Genomic DNA, 23,462 nt, shown 5'->3' with positions numbered 1-23,462 from the left:
TTGCCTGGCTAGCAATGAATAGCCCATTCCAACAATTGATCTATAAAAGAGCAACATTGATATGCATTTCTACATTTATGTAATGGACACCGACAAATTTAATCAAATCAAATCGTAAAAGTAAGTAATGTCGAAAATACAATTTAAAGCTTTCCGCCATTTTACTCTGTATAAACTGTAGAGATATAACAAAACCATCGTATTCAGTTAAGTTGGTTGATTTTAGATTTGATTATTGTTGATTTATAAGTTGATTTATTGATTTTTCATAGTAGATCGGTACTTCGGATTTTTACGAATAGATATTAATGACCAAAGTACATACAAGCACCTAATACTATGAATTAGATAAACCGCTAGAAATTAACTTAGGCTCGCTATAAAAACATAACAACTAATACTGTTGAACTCGGAACTAAAGTAATCTCCTGTAAGAACGACCACAATATTGCAAAATACGAGAAAATCCCTTTTAAATTCGACTATACATCACCATACAACACAATAAAATAACAGGTGATTCGAAAAGTCCCGGCCCTCCATAGTAAAACACCTTTGTTTGGCAAATTTTTTTTTATTCAACATAATTCTCTTCAAGGGCGATGCACTGATTATAGCGACCCTCCAACTTTTCGATACCTTTTTTTAGTATGATTTGTCCTTTGCTTCAAAATAGACCTCAGTTCGGCGATTTCCTCCTTCGAACGGCCCAATAACGCTATGTAATAATCGCTGTTAATGGTCCTTTCTTTTTCAAGGTAGCCAATGAAAATTATTCCATGCGCATCCCAAAATACAGACGCCATAACCTTGCCAACTGACTGTTGCGTTTTCGCGCGCTTTGGAGCGGATTCATCGTGTGTAGTCCACTCGGATGACTGTCGATTGGATTTCAGAGTAAAATAATGGAGCCATTTTTATCCACTGTCACATATCGACGCAAAAACTCGGGTTTATTAAGCTTGATCATCTTCAAACACTGCTCCGAATCATCAATTCGTCATTTTTTTTGCACAGAGCTTTCTCATACCTAAATATTCGTGAATGATATGGTGTACACGTTCAGTTGATATCTTTGAAGTCTCTGCTATTTTATTCAATTTCAATTTACGGTCATTCAAAATCATTTTGTGGATTTTTTAAATGTTTTCGTCGGTAACAACCTCTTTTGGTCGTCCACTGTATTCACCGTATTCGGTGCTCATTTCACCACTTAGCATACCAATCTTTGATGGTTGATTTTCCTGGGGCAGTGTCCGGAAACTCGGAATCAAGCTTCAAGCAAGTTTTTGCTTCAACTATATATTTCCCTTCAAAAAGCAATATTTTATCAACAGGCGAAATTCCTTTTTATCCTTTTTTCACAATAACAAAAGCTGCTTCACTCAAAATGCTATAATTCACAAACTAATGACCCGACAGATGTCATATTTATACACGCATCTTTTGAGGGTTAGGGCTAACTAAAAAACATATGGATTTAATTCTAATAGCGCCATCTATGTGTCAGACCGGGAACTTTTCAATTGACCTGTTACAATACATATGCACACAAATACATAATACAACACAAATCATTCAAAATATAGTTGAAAGATGTTAAGCGGAAAGTATTACCCCACCGGCCATAATAATTAAACATTTGTAATTGTAATTACAGCTGTATTCTAAGATTATATAAACACATATTTTATTGTTTAAGATAATTTTATATCTATCAGTATGTGGCCACTTTTATTTTACGACTGGAACTAATTACTATTGCCAAATGAAAATTTAAATGTATTTATCAACCTCATTAACATTATTCCAATGACTATAATTATAATTTTCATTCAACAGTAAGTATGTCATTTTAATTTATAAATTCTAATAAAAAAATTAACATAAACATCATATTTGTAAAACTTTTTTCATATAAAGGAAGTTATTTATAATAAGAAATTATTATTGAGAAACAGAAGCTCACAACAATTCTTAGTCTGTTATTTCAATTCATAATTATATACTATCATCACCTTAAGTAAAATGACAGTTTATATGGGTAGATAGATATTGGGAAAATGTGTCTATATTTTAAATGTTTTTTGACGTAAGTTATTTGGCTAATTCAAACAATATTAATATTCCAATCCACCTTACCTTCATATAAATCTACTAAACCTTTCAAAAAGTATTCTTGAAAGTCTTTTTTATTTTATGAAAGATGAGGCTTCTGAGCAGGAATAATATTAGGATCCTTATATTTTAATCGGCTGTAAATTATGTAATTCCGTTATTATTTTCTTTCTACTTTTAAAGTATTTATAATACGTTCATAATTAGTTTGTTAACATTATGAGATATTTTACCTTCTATCAAAAAATAAATCCGAATAAAATAAAAAAAATGTCCAATAAAAATAAAGAAAATTACGATAACCTAAACAATAATCAAAAGGCAAGTCTCCATGAAAAGAGACAAGTTATATAGAAGATATTAAAACTAAACAAAATATAAATGATCGATATATTTTTGGGAATAAATATTTAATTTTTGTAAACAACTAGCTATTTAAACCATAATAATTTTATTATGTTGGTTAGTTTTAAAATATAACAAATATTTTTAAAATAATTTTGAAAAGATCAGAAAAATATTGACAATGGTACTGAATTCAAAATATGACTTTCTTCAACTTATTCCCAATTCTATTTTTTTCTTGTCCTAGTAGTTATTAATTATTCTTAAACAAGTAACCTATTGTTATAAAATGCATATATCCCACCATATACGATATATAAAAAAACTAAAGCATTTATTCCTTTTTAATATCAGGTGATTTTCACGTCGAATGTAATAACAGTATTCAACTCACAACGCGCGTGATAATTGATAGGAGAAAATCATTAAGTTCATATTGTGTAACACAATATAACAATTTATGCCAATAGGTTGGAATATCACTTAAGAACTCGCTATAAGGTTATTATTTAAAATATTTAATTTTTTTGAGAACATTATCGAAGAAAAATGTTAAATAATTGGATTGTATGTATTTTAAACATTGATATCTATTACTGAAAATAAGAAGTACTTTAAATTTAAATTTATTATGTTGCTACTACTAACCTAAGTATTAAATTCGATGATATATATAAAATAATAGTTTTCCATATAGTATTGAGTTACTCAGTCTGTACACATACTAATTATGAAACAATAAACAATAATAATAAATCATTATTTTTTGTTTTTATAAATCTGATACCAAAGCTTATCAAAAACTTTTTGAAGCTTATAACGATGCTCAATTACTTGATGTGAATGACAACTTAAACTCTCAAAGAACCTTCAGACAACTCGGCAGTTGACGAATCAACTGTTGTTTTCAAACCTTAAATCATTAAGATCCAAATCAATACTGAACAAGTGCAAAAATAGACGTTGATTGGATATCTCCCAAACCCAAATGATTATTTAAACAATTTATTTTTAAATTGTCAATTGCCAAAATTTAAATTTATTTCACATTTGTTGTATATTCATGTTGCCAGATAAATGTGAAAAAGTTATAAGAAATGTTGGAAATTACTTTGGTTAATATAAATTCCCCCAATTATTCTCATAATTTAATTTTCTTTCTAAAAAAGTAAAGTGTAAATACCTTTTTAAAGTGAAAGAGTGATCGGAACATATGCAAGCGCGTAATAAATATACGTTTTACATAATCCAAACTTCCAAGTCATTAGTTAGTTTTTACAATAGTATATTATTGTCAGATATATGTATGTTATAAACAGCCTTGTGGAAACGTTACTGTAAATCCTGGTGATCTGGAAAAAGCTCTAATATACTCTATAAATCACAAATAAAGCATAACATTAAGACGTTTTATAGAAAGAAATATTCCTTTATTGTTAGTTATCGGATATTTATGGTCGCGTTCGGAAATTTATTTTGTCACTAAATATGTTAAATACTGATTAAAACTATAAGCCAGTATTATCAAATCATAATTCGACTATATAATGTATTAAACATTGAAGATAATTTCTCAGCACTAACCGTTTTATATATATTATTATTTATAGGTATATCGATTGGAGAGAATGGGAATGAAGCAGATTGGGGTAGAATCCAGAGTTCCTGCACACCGCGCGGCACCGGCACGGCACCGTATTTTGTTTTTATTATTTTCATTAATAGTGTTCCATATAGAAGACTTTCATTCTAATAATTCAATTAGTGTTACAATATCATATGTCGGATTATGTTGTGCCGATAGAAAAGTAAAATTACTATAATTTGTTCCACTACCAGGTCCATTACGTTTAATAGTTTAAGGGATTGAGAAATTATTCTACCTTCTTATTGGTCAATATTCAAAAATATAATAGTTCTTTACAAATGACGTCGTTTGACGCAACGCATATTGGACAAATTCATGTCCACTTTCAAGGCGTTATAACATAAATTGTTTTGGCAACATTCAAATTTATATCAGAAATAAGTTAATAAAATCTGAAACAATTGTGGATAGGAGGACAAATTTATCACTTACTATCCAACAAAAATGTAAACTATTGCCTAAGAACTACAAATATTTCTTCATCAGGACAACGATGTGGTCAAAATGTTCAAAATAGTTTGGGTCGAATTCAATCTGATGACGAAGTGACTATTGTTTATTTTCTGAATTTACAAAATATATGTAGGTTATACGAAGTTCACCGGGTCTAGTAATTCAAGAAAAACAACGGCAAATTATCTTCCTGTCGACTTAAATTTATTTAGATTGTGAAAGTGTATTTATTTTTATACATTTATAATATTTACCTGAAATATTTTTGTAATTCAATAGAAACAGATGATTAGAAAATGTTCAGCTCTAATAAGACTAGGCGATTCGCGTAGATGCCAGTGTCTGATATAGATTAGAAATTGTTTAAAGCCCATACCAGTTAACAATTCTAATTTAACTAATCATTAATCCATCATAATCATTATCATTAATGGAAAATGATATTCAGTGAACTGCGAAGAATATAAACTAATGTAGCTTTACGAGCAGCAGTTTACAATATCTGAAGATTGATCTAACGAAAATATTATTTAATTGTTCAAATTACACTGTAGTTACTTAAATTGAGTGATTTTATAGCAAGACTATTAGTTGTTTCATTATTTGACGTATACTAACTAATTTTAGTTTTAAAATATAATCTAGAAGTTATTTCTATTCATGGAGTGGAAAGAGGCGTATTTATGTGTGATTTTTAGTGAATGCATTCATATTATAAAAAAGAAATTGGGCCACTGTCGAGCAGAGCAGTGCAGGTCTTTAAAACTTTCTATATATTTATAATTATATACCGAGTAAGTTAATATTATTTATTATATTCGGAATAGTCTTCTAAATTATGTTCTAAATACTTCAAAACTTTTTAAAATATAATTTTTAACTATTTTGAACCCATTTTTCGAAAAACTTGTTCCTCATGTTCTTTCTCTCTCTCTCTCTCTCTATCTCTTTCTCATCATCATTAATTGACCACTGAAATTAGTCGGATTCAAAATAACCTGGCGGTTAAAAAAAACATTTTTTCTTCAACACGCGGCCCGTAATCTAGCGGTAAAATTGTAAGAATCTGGCACAGTTATTAACGCGCAATATTAAAAAAACTACTAGTGCAATATTTACTAAAGCAAGTAAGAAATATTTGAAAGAATGGTGTGTGTTCATTGCGGTACTAGAAATACTGGGATGAGTAAATTTAAACTTCATCTAAGCGCGAAGAAAAGGAAGCTTTTTAAAGTAATAATTATAAAACAATAAATAGCTAATTGGGTTGTTAGGAAAATTACGGCTGAGTAAATTAAAAGCTAAAACAGTTGAGTAAATTTCAAAATTATTCTGACTATTGAGACTAATATGTAATAAGCTTCGCTCTTGCTTACAAAACATACCCAATATTTTGATAGTAATTAGCTCTCTTAACAAATATAAAAAATAGATGTTAGACACCATTAAGTAGGTATTTAAAATGTCAGTATTTCATTTACAAGAATATCAATTAAAATACAAATATTTGTAATTTAACACAAATCCCTTAAAGTTATATCTAGAAAATATCCTTAGGATTGTTTATTAACGCGAAGTGTTCATTATAAAGTAATCCATATTTACATTTGTTTATTATGTGTCAATACAAAGTACAAATACTTGTTAAAATCATTATAGAAGGTGAAAAATAGCTTGCAAGAAAATAAATCGCTAAAACTTAACCAACTAGTGCAAAGAATTTAATTATAAAACATCGACCCATTTTGTTCAACTTATACCAGGACGTAGTGTTGTAGAAAACATCGGCTGTGATTACTAACATTTGACTCAAATGATAGTAGCTTGTATATGGCTGAGTCATGTTAAACAGGCCTTTATTTAGAAAAATCGGTTCGATCCGGTATCGGTACTATTAGTAAATCGGTAATCTATATCAAGATTCACCAATCTCAACAAGTGGTAATTAAATGTTGTTACATCTGATGCAGTAAAGTGGACGCAGCAGGAAGAACGAGAACTTCAAAGAACTTCACAAGTCTTACAGCGTGTGGTCGAACGTTGTTATTCGAGAAGATGACTTTATGTTACTCGCTAGTTTTTTTTTTATAGCAAGTCGTTATTCAGTTTATTCGATTGAGGTCAGTGTGAATCGCTACTTGGGACTGATCCATAAAATTCTGCTCTTCTGACTATTGTAGTGGATCCATTTTTGATTGCTCTCATACTACATGCAGTCACTATACGCCACAAAATACTTTCTTTGGTGTATTAGGAAAAGAAACGGTGATGTTAAAACGATTCAAAATTATATTTTCTAACTGGAGTTCCAATTTCATGAATGGCATTCTCATCTGAGCGTTTAATAGTTAGCATCTGAATAATTCGATAATACTAAATAGAAATATATTACTTGATGTAGAGAAATATCAAAGCCGTTAAAAAATAATAGTTAGGTTAGGTTGTTCACATAATTTCATAATAATAACTTCATTGTTTGCATTTCTACCAATATACAGGGTATGGGCAAAATAATATGACCTATATAGAATATTAATTTATTTAAGCCATCACTTGCTTATAAAAGAGCAGCAGATTCATAGGGTGTCTCATATTATCCCATTCTTCTACCCAAACAGTCGCCATTAGCTCAATTAATGGTGATGGAAATCTATCACTCTCTTATCTAAAACTTCGCATAATGGTTAATTTATATTGATGTTTAATTATTGCGCTAGCCAGAGATGATAATTGATGAAATTCTGATGCTCATCAAACCCAAGCTGAACTTTTTTAGTTGTGTTTATGTGCGCATTGTCATATTGGAATATGTCAGTATTTAGCAGTAATATACTAATAATAATCCTACCAATAATGTGAATGTGAGGACCAGCTGAACACTGAGATATTGCCGCCCTAATCATAATGGAACCTCTCCCATGCTTGACTGTAAGAAATGAGCAGTTGGGGCGCTTTTTTTCGTTTTTCGTAGTTTCGTAGGATTCTCTTGGAGTTCTCACATACTGATATATACACACACGCAATCTCACATATATATAAACTCGTCAATTTGTTTGTAGTAGGCAACGTAAATTATAATTCAGACTATACTACATTCTTCCAATCATCAGGTTTTATGATCGTTACACCACTACTTTCATAGTTTAGCATTGGCTTCCATTATAAAGGGTTTCGCAATCTTAACCCTTTCGCGAATGTGAGTTTTTGAAGACACCGCCGTACTTTTCTGTCATACTAGTACTCAAGGAGTGTTGAGCTCTGCTATCACTTTTACATCGGTAGTTTGCTGCTCTGGTCACGATCCTTTTTAATATTCCTCAGCCTCTTTCAATTAATTTTAAGTTTCGCGCACTACTCTTCCCCAATGATATCATATTTTATGTATACTGTCATTACCGTGAATATTATCACTCGTGAAACGTCAAACAATTCAGCTTTTTCCACATATTTCACCGATCGTTTGTTTTAAAAGTCCGAAAAACATCCCAAAATATATAATATACTGAAATGTAACCTACAAGACTTGACATGTGAACTGATCAATAAAATCCCACTATTTATATAGAAGCAATGTTACAAAATTTATACATGCATGTTGCATGTTGATCATATTATTAGGTATCTTCTATATACCCTTGATCAAAATACATGCAAGTACTAATATAAGCAATATTCGTTGATACAAATACTTTATTAAATGCATTTAATTAGTAATTCGTCCATTAAATACCTTCATCCGTTAATTGTAAGATACTAAATAATTAATTGAATTGAATTATAATCATCTATATATTAATTGCATACCAGTGACTTCTTCATCAAATTAAAGGTTCATTGCATCTTCTCATGGTAGAATGTACGGTATGTAGTTTAGCATTCTCGGGATGGAAGACAAGGTTTTTCCTATTGATCGATACCGGACGTTCCTTTTAATCGCTTATTTCAATCACATTAGTTGTTGATAATATATACATTTGACAAAAAAAAAAAATGAAACAAGCTGTGCTGGCTCTTGTCCCACCAAACGCTTAATCCTCTTTAACGTTAACGATTCAAGCATTGAAACTCCTTTTCACTATAACGCTTGTGGATCCCAAATATAACGCTTCTTTTGATATGTTTAAATCCATGGTTAGCAAATTAGCGATGTCGAGAAATGTAATATGTCGATATATCCCGACATTTTTAAGAACCTTATGACACCAACTTTCAGTTCATGACTACGCGCTACATTTTTCCATTTTTCGAATATAAAAAAGCGAAATATAACAAAAACAAATTTCTGAAATCCCTATTTTCAAAACCTTCCATTGAGTAAACGATATTCAGAACATTCTATATTACCATTCCAAATGTGTTATTACAGATATTCATTGACTTATTGTTGAATATATAATTTCTATATAAAAAACTAAATTTAAATAATGGTTATGTAGTTTTAGTGAAGTAAATATTAAATACCATTATGGTTTTCTTTTACTAGATATAAAAATGTATTAAATCGTTTTACTACTAAAAAAACAGTTTTTTCAAGACATGTTACCCATAAATTACTGATATTCGGTTAATACTATAATGCAGTTAATATAAATATAAATATAATAGTTATGAAAATAGTTAAAATGTTAAACTTATCAAGGTTATGTTTTATTCATTGTTTGTTGCATTGCTTCTTTGAAATGGGTTTTACGTACAATATATTCTTAATGCCCCTATAAACTATTATAAGCTATAAAAATATAGATAAAATACTGATATGGTGTATATAAAAACGACATATCTGCATCTGAAATAAGATCATATCTATGTTTTTTTAATGGAAATATGGACTAAATCATAAAAGACGTAGAAGAAATATTTATTCACGTATAGTTTTGTTGTTGGAATATTGCATAATATCTTATGATATCTGGAAAATGAATAATTTTCCTTATTGATTTCCTATATGTAAAAAATTTATAAAAACTTGGTGGAGTAAATTTATGAGTGTATCCCAAACAAATTATTAAAGATAAATCCAGCTTGATAAATAATTAAAAATGTGGTTTTACAAAATAATATATTCGGTTTAGCTCTAGTACTGTAGCATAAAATCCTGGGATATTTAGTAAAAAATTCGTTCACTAATAATTTAGCCAAAAGATATTCAGTAAAAAAGTTGTCCTTAGTTTTAGGTATAAAATATAAACATAAGGTTGAATAAGGTTGAAAAAGGCATTTCGGTTTTTCCTTATAGATGGCTTTAAAGTCGTATATGTATTGTAAAACTTTTCCAATCCAATCACTTGCTATAGTACGTTTGAAAAGTAACAGTCCAAAGGTAACATTCCAAATATAAATGTTTACTCGAATGACGCGTTTATTCAGTCAAAATGTATTGCGTTTTAAAACTGAAGTTTCTAGAAAGTTTTTACATTTTGCTCTAAAAACAGAAAAATGCATAGCATAGCCATAAAAAATTGTGTGGTGTTTTTTGATAATAAGTGTTCCCATTTTAGTTATTGAAATTTCGATATTAAATATGAAGTTTGCTCTGATAGATGTAGACAGACTAGAAGAAATGCATTCAGCTCTATTGCGACAGCGCCATACAATATAAATCTTTAATAATTCGATAAACATTGAGAGAAATTAGCTACGAATTTTGATATATCTACCATATATGTTAATCCTTTTGTTTGAAAATAGCTTTGTCCAATTTTTGCCCAGAAATAGCAGAAGGTAAAACTGATTACTGCAATTTAGCACAGGCTGTATAATGTAATACACATCAAATCGCACGAAGGGGCTAACTCAGCATATATATGCAAGGATGAATACTTCAATGTTATGTGAATTAAATTCAGTTTAGCCCGATAGCAGTTTTTACTGTTAATATTACAAGTATATATCAATATAATATAAAATTTAATTTATTCTAAATATAATAACAACCATTATTGTGGTGAGATAAAAAATATTTCTAAAAACTGCGAGAACCTTATGGCAGGTACGTACCGGGTCTAATTGTAACTATAAACGCATGTCCCTCTCGTTGGTTTTTAATTATTTAAAGAATACTTTAACCTAGTGTACCGGAATTTGAACCGAAGTAATGCTCTTCAGGATGGTTACCAAATGCGAACTTATGGCGACCAATAAGAAGTTTATCAGAGTATTCCGAGTAGTGAATTTGGGTGATTACAATGGTTTGGACATGTCTCTCCAATAAAAGGTGAACATGTTTCTCACAGACATTTTTGTCTTTATATACCTTGAAAATATACCTTTAGGATGAAAGAAGAAATAAAATCGAAAATCTAATAGATAACGATTTCAAAAAATGGTACAGAAATAGGGTGGCACATGAAAAATTATCATATCAATTTTTTAATAGCGCTTATTAGTTACACAGTTTTAGTATTACTTGATTAAACACATAATTTCGTCGACGGTAATTATATTTCTCCACTATTAATCAACTAGTTTACGAAATATTTAATTCAGACATCACCATAATTGATATAAAGCAATAATAAATATATTAATCGCCATATATAGCAATATTAATAATTATTGACATCATCTTAAAAAAATTTCTAAATACCAATTAACTGGTTACTAATATCACAACTTTACAAATTCGGCTTAACTTTTGGATCCGAACAGATGGGAACGATTCTTACATTACTTGATGCCCTGAAGATCTGAAAATCCCTGTGTCAAAATTGGTTCTAGCATTCGAGTTCGCACATGGTGGCAGCACTGCGCTCTTATTATGGTTGTCAGCTGACGATCTTGCATTAAACATCATTTGGGACTCATTTGTGTGCTATGATTGTGCTACGTTTATGGTGGTTGATGTTTTGGTACTTTGATTTTGCTGTAGCAAATAAGCTGACAAGCCATAGGTACCGAACTTGTTTTTCAGCGCCCGCAGAATAAATCTGTACAAGAATAAAGCTCACTTGGTGAAAATTTATAGTTTTCATTTTCTGCGTGAGTACGTTATGGAAAAAAACATGTAGATGACTGCCTCTATTACTCGAAAAATATCGTCGCTGAAAATGTAAAAAATAGCATAGTATAGTATAGATATCCTGGCGTATCATCAGTATCTAAGCTAGTTCCACTTATGGATAGTGATGCATTGCTAATTTGTCTATATACAAATATAAGAAATGCCTTAAGAACATCTTCATTAACGGCGAGCAATAACGTAAGGAATATTTGTCGAACTTCAAATACGCAAACTAATGGCAGACGCGTTTACAAAATATTTAATGTCTGATGATGCAGCAGCATGGTTTCAAGTATTATAATTATTTTCTCGGTAACCACAAATTAAGGGATTAACACGTAATCGACGGTTTAAATTATTTTATAAAGTTATTATAAAAATTATCACAAGATTATAGCTCCAATGCCTCTCAGAATAAATTATCTGCATACACATCTTCATTTTTTTCCCACAAAACTTGGATGAAGCATGATGAGCGATTATCGTTGATCCCTAATACATGAAGCAGATTCATTTGTTCATTTCTGACTTATAGCTTTTAATTCAATAAATAGCCATTAAAGGCTTATAAACAGCTTTTGATGGATCAGGTTCAAAACCGTGTATAACAGTCACGTCTAGCATTTAAACATTTTCGAACATATTATTCAGTATCTATTTTACTGAGCCTTGATAGTCGTTCAGTATGAATTGTTGCTTTGATGTATTACGAAGGCCTGAATGAGAGCGTTTATTGGTTGGGAATTAGCTATTATCGTCATCGAGCCAATAAAATTTGTGCCAAGCGTATATAGTCATACTATTCCCATGCAGTTTAGCGTGAATTCTATTGACAATGAAACAGATCTAATGCTATAGATCCCATCTATTTGATTCATTCAACTAATAAAGTATTTATAAAAACATATTCAATTGCAGTACAATTTCGTATGAACAAATCCAAAACAATATGAACGAATCCAACGATATCAATATTTAAGAAATCATTTACCACAAGAACAGGGAGTTATTTAGTAAATTAAAATTCAGTAAATTTAAACAATTTCTAGTTAAAATACTTGTTATAAATCGCAATTTAAAACAAATAGGCGATGGAAACAATGTTTCATAAACTTGTGATAAACATTTAGTAAGATCCAGATATACATGTTAATTGTAATAATTGCAATTAATCATTACAGATTAGATCCAAAAAATCAATAATATTAACTTCAATAAAGATATACTAATTCGAGTTTTTCTCGGCTTAGAAATGTGTGATTCTCACTAAATCGTGGATTATAAAAATAATCTAGGAGCACGATCAAAAACGATTGATATAATGATCACAACTTTTAAGATCAATTAGTTTTTGAAAAAAAATATGAATTTGGCTTTTGTTTCTGGTATTTTCTCACAGTCATAGTCACAGTTTTATAGTTCAATTCAAATAAGCAATAAACCAATAATAGTCTGTGCGACAGAATCATTGAAAATGTTGCCACTTAATTCTCACCGAGAAATGCTGTGGTTGCATTTGATTTAAACTATGTTATATTCTCTATATGAGGGAATGCATGGATTTTTCAAATAAAAAAATTATTTCATTAATACCTAACACGCTGCTTGTTAATCGCTCATTTTTTAAAACCCTTTACGTTATAGACAATAATACAATGATTAAAATCTGAATTTTGAATATATTTAGTGAGTGAAATAAACAATTCGTTATTAATTAACAATATGACTGACGATAAGTATAAATGGATATAAATGGTATATAATGGAGATATATATGCAACAGTGAGGGTGTTGTGTGGATATGTAGGTTGTCGGTGTATAAAACTCAATCTTAGGCATAATTCAACTTGAAAATCGATTCAAGCTCAAGGTCACGACATCGTCACTTTTGGTAGTTATGGCAACCCATATAAAAGGGGCATTCTAGTTTAGAAATTCGAATAAATCGATTACAGTAAAATTTAAATTTATTATTATTATTTATTATATATTATTTTTAAAATGTTCGGAAATGTCAAAAAATGGCAAAAAAATTCTGATTCGGATAACCCTAATTGACTTATTTACTTTCATACGATAGAAGAATATATACAGTAAGTTCACACCAAATTTTATGCCAACCGTCTCGAAAAAGTTGAAGAAAAACACGTTTAAAGTTTCGTTTTAAGATGCCGCGTCACTGAAACATCTCCGAAAATAATTTAAATTTCCAAAATTCATCTTAAGGGCATATTCTTAAAGGTTAAGATTTCAATTTTTTCAAAATTTCAGTCCAAAATACCCCCCTCCTCCCAAACTTATATAATATGTTATTATATAATATTTAGATACAGACTAGATATTTTATATATTTAGTATTTAATATATTATTATTCATTAGTGCAACATTATATTGTTTCAAAATATATTTTTATACAAGTAGATTATAATGTTAAATATAAAATATGATGAAACAGTTTCAAAATTCAACTTAATTTACTTAATGTATTCATATATATTGGTTATCTTAAATCATGAGATATTCCACATTAATATTAGATTATTAGTATATAGAAAAATATATTAGACATTAACGTATACACTAAATTATATAGTAAGCTTTGACATTCAATAAAATCTACATGATTTTATGGATTTATAAAATATACGAATTTATTGTGATCACAATAGTGCATGCGAAAGTGTTTTTATTCAACTGTTATACTCTCTAATGGAAAGGCTCTAACTGAAAAGAATGAAAATATTTATTTTACTCTACTAATTTTTATTACACATATTTTGTGTGTAGGTATTTTTATTTTATAACTTTCTTCCAGAACTTTTTTCTTTTTGTATGAACCATTTTAACTTTTTTTTTATTACAGGAATGCGTAGGTTATTAGAAAAACAATTACCAAAATCAGGAAAAATTCATAAAAGTACAATTCGCAAGATAATCATATATCCTATTTTTTTAAAGAACTATTAATAAATTTCCCTCAAGAGATAACAATTTTGATCATACCGCGCATAAATATTTTTTTCGCATTTATAAGTACATGATCGATAGTGTAAAGTAAGTATAGAATCCATTTTCCAAGTTCAACTTTGGCAGTACCTTTCTGGGTGTGAGGGAGAGAGGAACGCGAACGTTATCATGGTGTAATATTATATTGTGGTTTTTCGTTTGTAATTCGGTTATATAAACTTGATGATAATCACTATACACAGTTAACAGTTTAACAAATGGTTAACACAGTTTGTAGGTAGCTCCCCAATGCTAACATTCACGGAAAGGCTGTGATTGCGAAACTCTTTATAACGGAAGTCCAAGCTAAGCTACGAAAGAAGTGGTTATGGCTGCGAAAGAAGTGGTACAACGATCATAAAACCTGGACACTTGATGATTCGAAGATTATGGTATAGTCCAATGAATCATATGGGTCTAATCAATCCATTATGTATCGAGAACTGGAAATTAAGCCTACAACCCAGTGTGATTATGGTGATTTGGGCGTCAATATCATGGTATATAGCTAGTGCTCTCGTTCACATAACTGACTTTACTGCGAATGAATATATCGACATCCTCAGTGATGGAGAGCTTACTATGACTAGCATATTGCTGGCAAATACTGTCATATTTCAAGAGGATAATGTTCTCATACACCTAGCCAAAAAAACATCAGACTCGATTTCAGCATGGGACAACATTCCGCTGAAAACTATTCCACGAAGAATTGCAGCAGTTTAAAAAAAAGCGGCGAATCAACACCTAATTAATAAGAAAATATTATATAAATGCCGAGTTAAAATTATTTTGTCAATGTTCTGCATTTTTAGGCATTCTATAGTCATGTTGAACTCAATCATTGGTGAATTTGTAATGTCTACTTTTTATAGTAGGAGTGAAGCGTAAACTACGTATTTTATCAATAAGCATGGCATATGTATATATATATAGTATATAAAATTTAAAATTAATGTATCTTTATAGTCTCTAAGGCTATAAACATGTGTTTATTATTCTTCACTCTACTCTCGTACATAATTATCACTAATAGATAATATTCAAGGATCATGTTCTCTTATTTACAACTATTTATATTAAAAATTAATATATATTATCTCATATATCATATTGAACCGAAAAATAAATCATTATAATTTTAATGGAATTAAATTTAATCGACACCCAAACAAAATAAATAGTTAATAATCCATAATTGCCGTTAATGTTGACAGTATTATAATGATTTCGAAACTACTGCATAAACATTTATTAGTTATTAAGGATAAACATAATAGATGAATAGTTATGTACTCGTTTGATTCAATATAGAGGGTATGAAGTAGTGAGTCTGTAATACCTGTTGTAAAAAAATGCACTACTTTTGCTCAGAATTGAAGGTTTTATTTAAAATATTTGGATAGATCCAATTTAAGTCATACATAGTCCATTTCGTTTAATAACTTGTTGCCATCTTGAATGTCTAGTACCTCTACAGAAGCCCTTGTCCTTATTGTTAAGAAACTGGGACAATTGATTTTGGAAAGCCTTTTGGAAAACACTAAAATATAACATACAACGTTTATTTCTTTGTTACAACGTTGGTAACATATAGAAAAATATATAAATATATAGACAAATTTAAGAAGGTGGAATATTATACTACAATAATATAATAGTGATTTAATCAAACCGAGAGTTATGGAGATAGGGAACCAGAAGAAATAAATATCCAAATTAAATATGTAAAATTAGAACTAGCAAGCATATAAATATCTGGGTATAAAAATTGAAGGTAATGTCATCCGTACAAAGCAATATACATAGCAACCTTTTTTGACATATTTTAAAGTTTCCTTTTACCAACTATCGGTTTATCTGGACTAGATCTACTATTTAACGTGGGCTCCAAACCACGGTCCTCGGCATTAAGCATACCGACTGGCGAATGACCAACTTCATCTCAGAAGACTTCCGGTCTAACCCAGCCTGGTTACTGGCGTGACTGGATATTCTTGTCGGATTTTACACTCTTGCCTAGAGCAATCACAAATATTAAAGAATCATAAACATAAATTTACGACCATGCCCTAGCAGGATTGGAACCCACGACTATCGCAACAGTAGGAAGACCGTCCTGTTGTCTTTACCACAGCGCCACCAAGCCCCATAGCAACCTTTTGGTTGCAAACTTGTCAGACGTGAGTTTTGCCAAAGAGCGATAGAAGATGCTATAGAAATGAAATATCTCAGCAAAATTAGAGACAAGATGAAGAGATAAACAAAGATGAGACCTCAAAAAAGACCTCAGGCTTGAATCATTGCAAGAATGCAGAGAAAAGGGACAACTCAGTTGGTGGGGACACTTACAGCACATGGAGGATGCAAAATAGATAAAATAATCTGGGAAGAAAGGATCGAGAAGGAAAAGAATAGAGGGCGGCCTAACAGAACCCTTGGATAAACATGTATTAAGAAGAAGGCTGAGAGATAGGAAAAATGAATGGAATTTATTTTACTAAACCTAATATTTAGTATTGACTATGGATTTCATGAAGATATTGATAAATATATGGTTTATAATTAAGTATATTTTAATATTTTGTTAAAATAGATTTTATATAGATGGTCTAGGAATCATAGCATTATATTAGACGCGTAAATCCGGGAACACCAGTAAAACTGAATCATTTGGTAATGGTAAATTCACTGGACGTTTATTAATAAGTCCAGACTTCAATTCGGAGCCGTGGAAAGAATTGTAAATTTTCAAAAGGTTTCTATGGCGTATACTTGAGCCCACACCGTGAGACAATTGGACCATGTCTGTGAGACATTTGAACTTTTGCATGACTCATTTATTCGTCAGATTTCATGATAAGCTTTCTCATATTAAATGAAGGCATATGAAACATTTTTAGCACGAGATCTGTATACTATTTAAAACCTAAGGCAAAGCTAGAAATCAAAACTGAATAACATATACTGTTCCAATCCTTCTAGAATAGTTAGAAAAAAAATAGCTTAGAAATATCTATCGATTGCGGTTGAATTGAATATTAAAAAGGAAACGATAGTTATAAAAGCAGAAATATGTTGAACTGATTTTAAAATATGACCTTTGGCAACATTAACACAAAATTCGCGAAAATTTATACAGAAACCCTTGCGTACTCTCCAGCCGCTACTCGTTCCGACCATTACTGGCCCAAGATTAATGGCACAAGACTCAGCTGGCCAAAATTTCCAGTCATATTATAACAAATTAACAAATAAATTCCATTCGTGCATCACTTCAGAATATGACCAGTGTTATATGAACGGGTAGGTAATAACAACGATGAGCACTAGTATAACCTGTTTGTAAAAAATGAGACCTCCAATTTTCAAAAAAAGGTTAACCTATTAGGAGAAACTGTACATCGTCTAATTTTGCAATAAAAATTATTTATATCTATTAATAAAGGTCGTTGTATTCTGAATACGAAAACCATTATCAATTTTAGTTAGATTAGTATATTTAGATGTATTTTATTTGTACTATAATCAAGATTATGTTATTAAGTATTTAGATGTCTTTTAGCCTTAATATTCTAACCCAAATTATAGTATTAATAAGTTTTAAAAATCAATATTCGATGTCATTTTAATATTTTAACATTGTTTAAACTGAAAAGTAAACCCTAAATAGTTTCTAATAAAAAGCTTTATATGGATACTATTTCTGCAAAGTATTATTATTATATTGTTTGAGCCTAGCTAACTAATTTCAATTATTTTTCAAATGTCTTGAGAACCTATTTATAACCTAAATTAAAAATTATTTAATTTTTTATAAATAATTTTTAGAAATTTAAAACTTACCACTAATCCCTAACGACTTCAGATTGTAAATCGCCCAATCTTATTAGAAGCACTGTTATCCCCTAGAAATGATATTTCTTAAGCTGTTTAACATGAACAATGCAAAATCTTTTGAACTAATTTCTGCAGTCGAACCGTTGTGGTGGTGAATACCGAGTACTACTACTGCGACTTTTACCGAAACGATTAAAATGGTTAATGCCGACCTTGTCGCTCTGTCTTTGCGCGCTTTCGGTCAATGCTTTGACACCTGAATCAACACAAGTATACAACGCCATTGAAAATAGTCTTTAAAAGAGTACTATTTCCACATATACATTTAATCCATTAATAAAATACAAAATGTATTAATTATCCATATATTTTTTAAATATTTACCTTAATCAAAAATAGTAAAACTTGAACATTAAAATTAAAAATAATCGGTCCTTAATTCCCATCTCTATTTGACCAGAAAGAACAACGTCTTTACCTAACACTATGTTCCTTCCACAGTAATACCTCTTATTCAGAATCAATCTCACAAGTCGTTCAAATGCATTAAGCCATCAACATATTTGTATTATATAACAAAATTTACTTTTATACGTATGATGTGCTTGCAAACATTTTCGTTAACAATATTTATTGGTAAAAATACAAGGCATTAATATTAAATAATTACTGTCTTGTATTGATACCGAAGCGATATATTTATGTTCATAAAATTTGCTGTGTATATGATGGGATCAGCAAAATGTAGTGTTGATAAAACCAAATGAAACTGAACATTATTCTACACGCGTCAAATATCAATTCAGAAGAATGAACGCAAAAAAGGCAGTCAATAGCAAGTAAAAGATGCAAAGTCATCTTCTTGCATAACAACGCTCGCTATTACAGCTCGAATGGCAAATTCTGCCGCAGCCACCCTATTCACCTGACATAGCACCTTCTAATTGCCACTTGTTCAGATTGATGCAGTATGGCTTCGCTGGCACACAGAGTGAGATGCTGAAGAGGTGCATAAATGAATAAATGATTATATTACTAACCGTACTTTGGACAAGCTATCGTTATGTTGTTGTACAGATCAAATTTTAGATACACATTGTCCAATATTATTTTTTATTCGGTTAAATATTGAATGGTATCGGTAATATATTGAATAGAAATAGAATAGGAACTAAAATGGGCACATTCGTAACCATTTTTACGCCTCTGAATCATTACAGAAACGGAGGTAAAAAGATGACAGATTTATTTTATTTCTTTCAATTTGAAATTTTGTAAGACATATAACAAGGTCGTATTATACTTTCAATTAATTACAATCAAATATTATTTGTTTAAATGCAAGAACATTATAAGAGTGTTGTTTTCTAGGATGTGAAGGTTTAAATAAAATTAATTATTTTTCAAAGGATTTTTAAGTTACCAATAATAAATTTCAGAAATTCTCTTAGGATCTCCTACATCAAGCTTCCGAACACGAAGGTTTATTATTTGCATTTCAGACTGATTAGATGATTATGCACCCAAATATGGAATCATTGCTTAGTCATTCCTTATGCATTTCACAGTTATAATTTTAATATAAGTCTTGTGTGTAGATATTGGAAAGAGTAGTTGCTCAGCCCACATTAGAACCTTCAAAAGGAATTAAAAGTAAGTACCAATGTAATATTTTTCTAAGGAAGTAAATTAAGAGGTTTGTAAACGAAAATGATAAACATGTTTCTCCACAGATGCTTACAAATGCGTTAAAACACAAGAATCTTGCCTCCAACTTTATGCTGATAAGAACCAGGCACTATAACACTAAAAGGACAAAGAACTAACTGTATATATGGTAATACCACAAACAAGAATATTTACATATATTTTTATGATTCTGCTATTATGTTATATTATCTAAATGTTATTTAACAGGGACCTATTTTGATTCGTTTTTGTGCTAAGCTATCTCTAGAGTTTTTTATTTATTGACAAAAGAGTCTACAAAAACAAACGAAAATTCGAATTCTGATATTTCAGCAAATGGTGATCTTTTCTAAAATGATTAATATATCAATGATCCGAGAAGAACATCCTGAGCAAACGTAATATAATAAGAAAAATAATGATTAAATGTTGCTTATTCAAAAAATAACTGGAATTCAAAACGAAAAAATTAACAGTGCTTTATGGTTACATTTAAAATGGATAGTGTTCAATTAAGTACATATCAAAATATATAAGGAGTTTCCGTATTCAAAATTATAACATTTAATTATTATATTCAGTAAATTGAAATATTGTATTTTCGAGTATATTTTGGACAAATTATTTTTTAATTTACAGTCTTTTACTTTATAATATTTTAGGCAATAACAATGTACAATTAAAAAGTAAGTTACCAGTTTTCAGATTAGACATTATTTTTTATGTATTTTGATGCTTTTATAATAATATTAGTATATAAATAAAATTCTCTTTTTTAATTCCCCCGTGTAATATAAATATGTTTTAATTTTCTCTTATAATCAATAAACCCGCTTGGTTCGCCGTCAGGTTGTTTAGAGGTAGCAAATTTGACTACTTTATACTTATTCGATGGCTTCCTAAGTATGTCTATTCTGTGCTTAATTGCTAGTGCAACCAAAAATGTAAAAAATATGTGCAACCAATTTGTAAAAATAATTTTGAATTATATAAAACAAAAAATATAAATATTTGTTACATTTGTTAAAATGCAAATTCATTCATGCCATTTAAGTTGCTTATTTTTGATTTTATACATTTTTGTTTTTCTCAGGAGGCGTAAATTTCACTATGAAATTTAAATTAATTTCTGTGTAAGTCTTTCCGTGTAAATCTGTACAATAAATGATACAATTGCTAAGAGTGGAACAAATACGCGGACATATCTCACTTTAGAAAGGATTAAAATAATTGAATGCTTAATTTAATCACTATGAATAAGATTTTGCTATATCACCAAGAGGGTAAAGAATATTGTGAGCTCGGCTATTAGAGATGCAAAGTGAGTTGCTTTCGAACTTTTAAAACCAAAAAATTGTTTAGATTACTTTAAATCAATTCATATCAATATTTAAAAATATAAATATTTGTTACATTTGTTAAAATGCAAATTCATTCATGCCATTTAAGTTGCTTATTTTTGATTTTATACATTTTTGTTTTTCTCAGGAGGCGTAAATTTCACTATGAAATTTAAATTAATTTCTGTGTAAGTCTTTCCGTATAAGTCTGTACAATAAATGACACAATTGCTAAGAGTGGAACAAATACGCGGACATATCTCACTTTAGAAAGGATTAAAATAATTGAATGCTTAATTTTATCACTATGAATAAGATTTTGCTATATCACCAAGAGGGTAAAGAATATTGTGAGGTCGGCTATTAAAGATGCAAAGTGAATTGTTTTCGAACTTTTAAAACCAAAAAATTGTTTAGATTACTTTAAATCAATTCATATCAATATTAATTTTATATGCCCGATTTAGGTGTTCTCTTATTTAAACCATTGTTATTAACCATAACTGAAATTATGGGATCCCTAAATAAAAAGATCATTTAATAAATATTTATTAATTAATTTTTCATGTCTGTGATCTTATTATGTACATTATGTACTATATCATTTAAATATAGAGAACATATTTTTCTCAAATTAGTTAAATGATCTTAGAACTATACGTAAATATAATCTATAAATAAAATAGCTTGAAGAATAGTCAGGCGCACAAGCACATAAAGTCTGTCCATTAAAAAAATATAATAAGATATAAGAATATCCCATCATTAAACATAGCTATTCAGCAGTGATATCCAGAAGCTGTCTTGGGAAAGAGTATTTAAGAATAGTCCACTATTTTCTTACACTTACTATAATTATTGTATTACATTACTTACACTTATTATTAGTAATTTACAAATTATTTTTCTTAATCTGAAAGCAGTGACAGTAGGCTGTTTTAACCATATAAAATTTACTACATACACCCAAAGTTGATTTACATATACCCAGAACCACTAATTCTTGCACAAATATAAATGCTTCAATTATTTAATGCTAAAACGCTATTTCTTCCTATATGTATATCATTCATTATTTTTATACCTAAGAATAACTTACTTACTTACTACATGTTTTAAGGTCAATCAGTACTCTTAGAAGAAAATTCCAAGTTTAGTTAATTTTTATAGGATAGTATAACCAGATAAAAATAAATAAATTGTAAATATAAACAATTAATTGTTATTTAAAAACAAACAATAGCAGATATTTTATTTATAATATTTTAAGGTCTTTATTTTAAATTAAAATAAATAAATATTTAGTAAATAAAGAAGCATAAACATTTTTAAAAGCTTTTATAAACATTTTATTACTAAGTTACTTACGATTATATTTTTAAGCTCCTACAAATAAAACTGTCCTTTAAACCAATAATACACTCGTGTGTATAATTTTCTTTATTTCACTATATCAACGTACAGTATCTTCTACGAACATTTAACTCCGATGGTGATTAGTAGGTACTATTGCTATATATTTATTTCGGAATTATTTAAACGATGATCTCGACCTTGCCGGTCCAGCTTTGATCACCTTCGGTCGCTGCTGCTTTGACACATAAACTGACGTATCTTTCAATCAGCAAGCCGTTGAAACAATTCAAATAGAATTTAATACTAAACTATTAATAGTGATCTTTGTACAAACACAATAACAATGACAATTAAATCGATAAAAAACAATAATTATATTATCGGACATCAAAAATGCATCAAACATACAAAATTTCCTAAAATCAAATATAATTATGAAATTCCTTTTAATTTTAATTTATTGCAATTATGTGCCAATAGTATATATAAAACAACCGCTCTAATTATGCTAGCATGTGACTAAAAGAAAACAAGAAAATAATATTTCTGTATTGTATTATTCAGTAAATAGTATAAAACGTATAATACAAAATTCAGTTTAGTGTAAAATTACATATCTGCCGAAAAAAATAAAACTACTCATAATTAAAAATTCATAATCGAAGA

General features: G+C 29.4%; 1 protein-coding gene across 2 annotated transcripts in view; it reads right to left on the bottom strand.

Annotated features, from left to right (window-relative positions):
* LOC143193345 (scavenger receptor class B member 1) overlaps positions 1-23,063 on the bottom strand; it is a 92,560-nt gene extending 69,497 nt beyond the window's left edge. The window contains exon 1 of one of the 2 annotated variants that reach the window (XM_076399500.1): positions 22,809-23,063. The gene's annotated coding sequence lies outside the window, so the exon portion shown is untranslated. Of the gene's footprint in view, positions 1-18,417; positions 18,572-22,808 lie in introns of those variants that run through there. The other variant, XM_076399501.1, reaches the window with a different exon arrangement.
* Between the last annotated feature and the right edge of the window lie 399 nt (positions 23,064-23,462).

This window comes from Rhynchophorus ferrugineus, unplaced genomic scaffold (assembly GCF_030347505.1).
Source record: "Rhynchophorus ferrugineus isolate W39M unplaced genomic scaffold, kcgeb_rfMv2 rfM3, whole genome shotgun sequence".
Classification (NCBI taxonomy): Eukaryota; Metazoa; Arthropoda; class Insecta; order Coleoptera; family Curculionidae; genus Rhynchophorus; species Rhynchophorus ferrugineus.
This window is presented reverse-complemented; position numbering and strand designations above follow the sequence as displayed.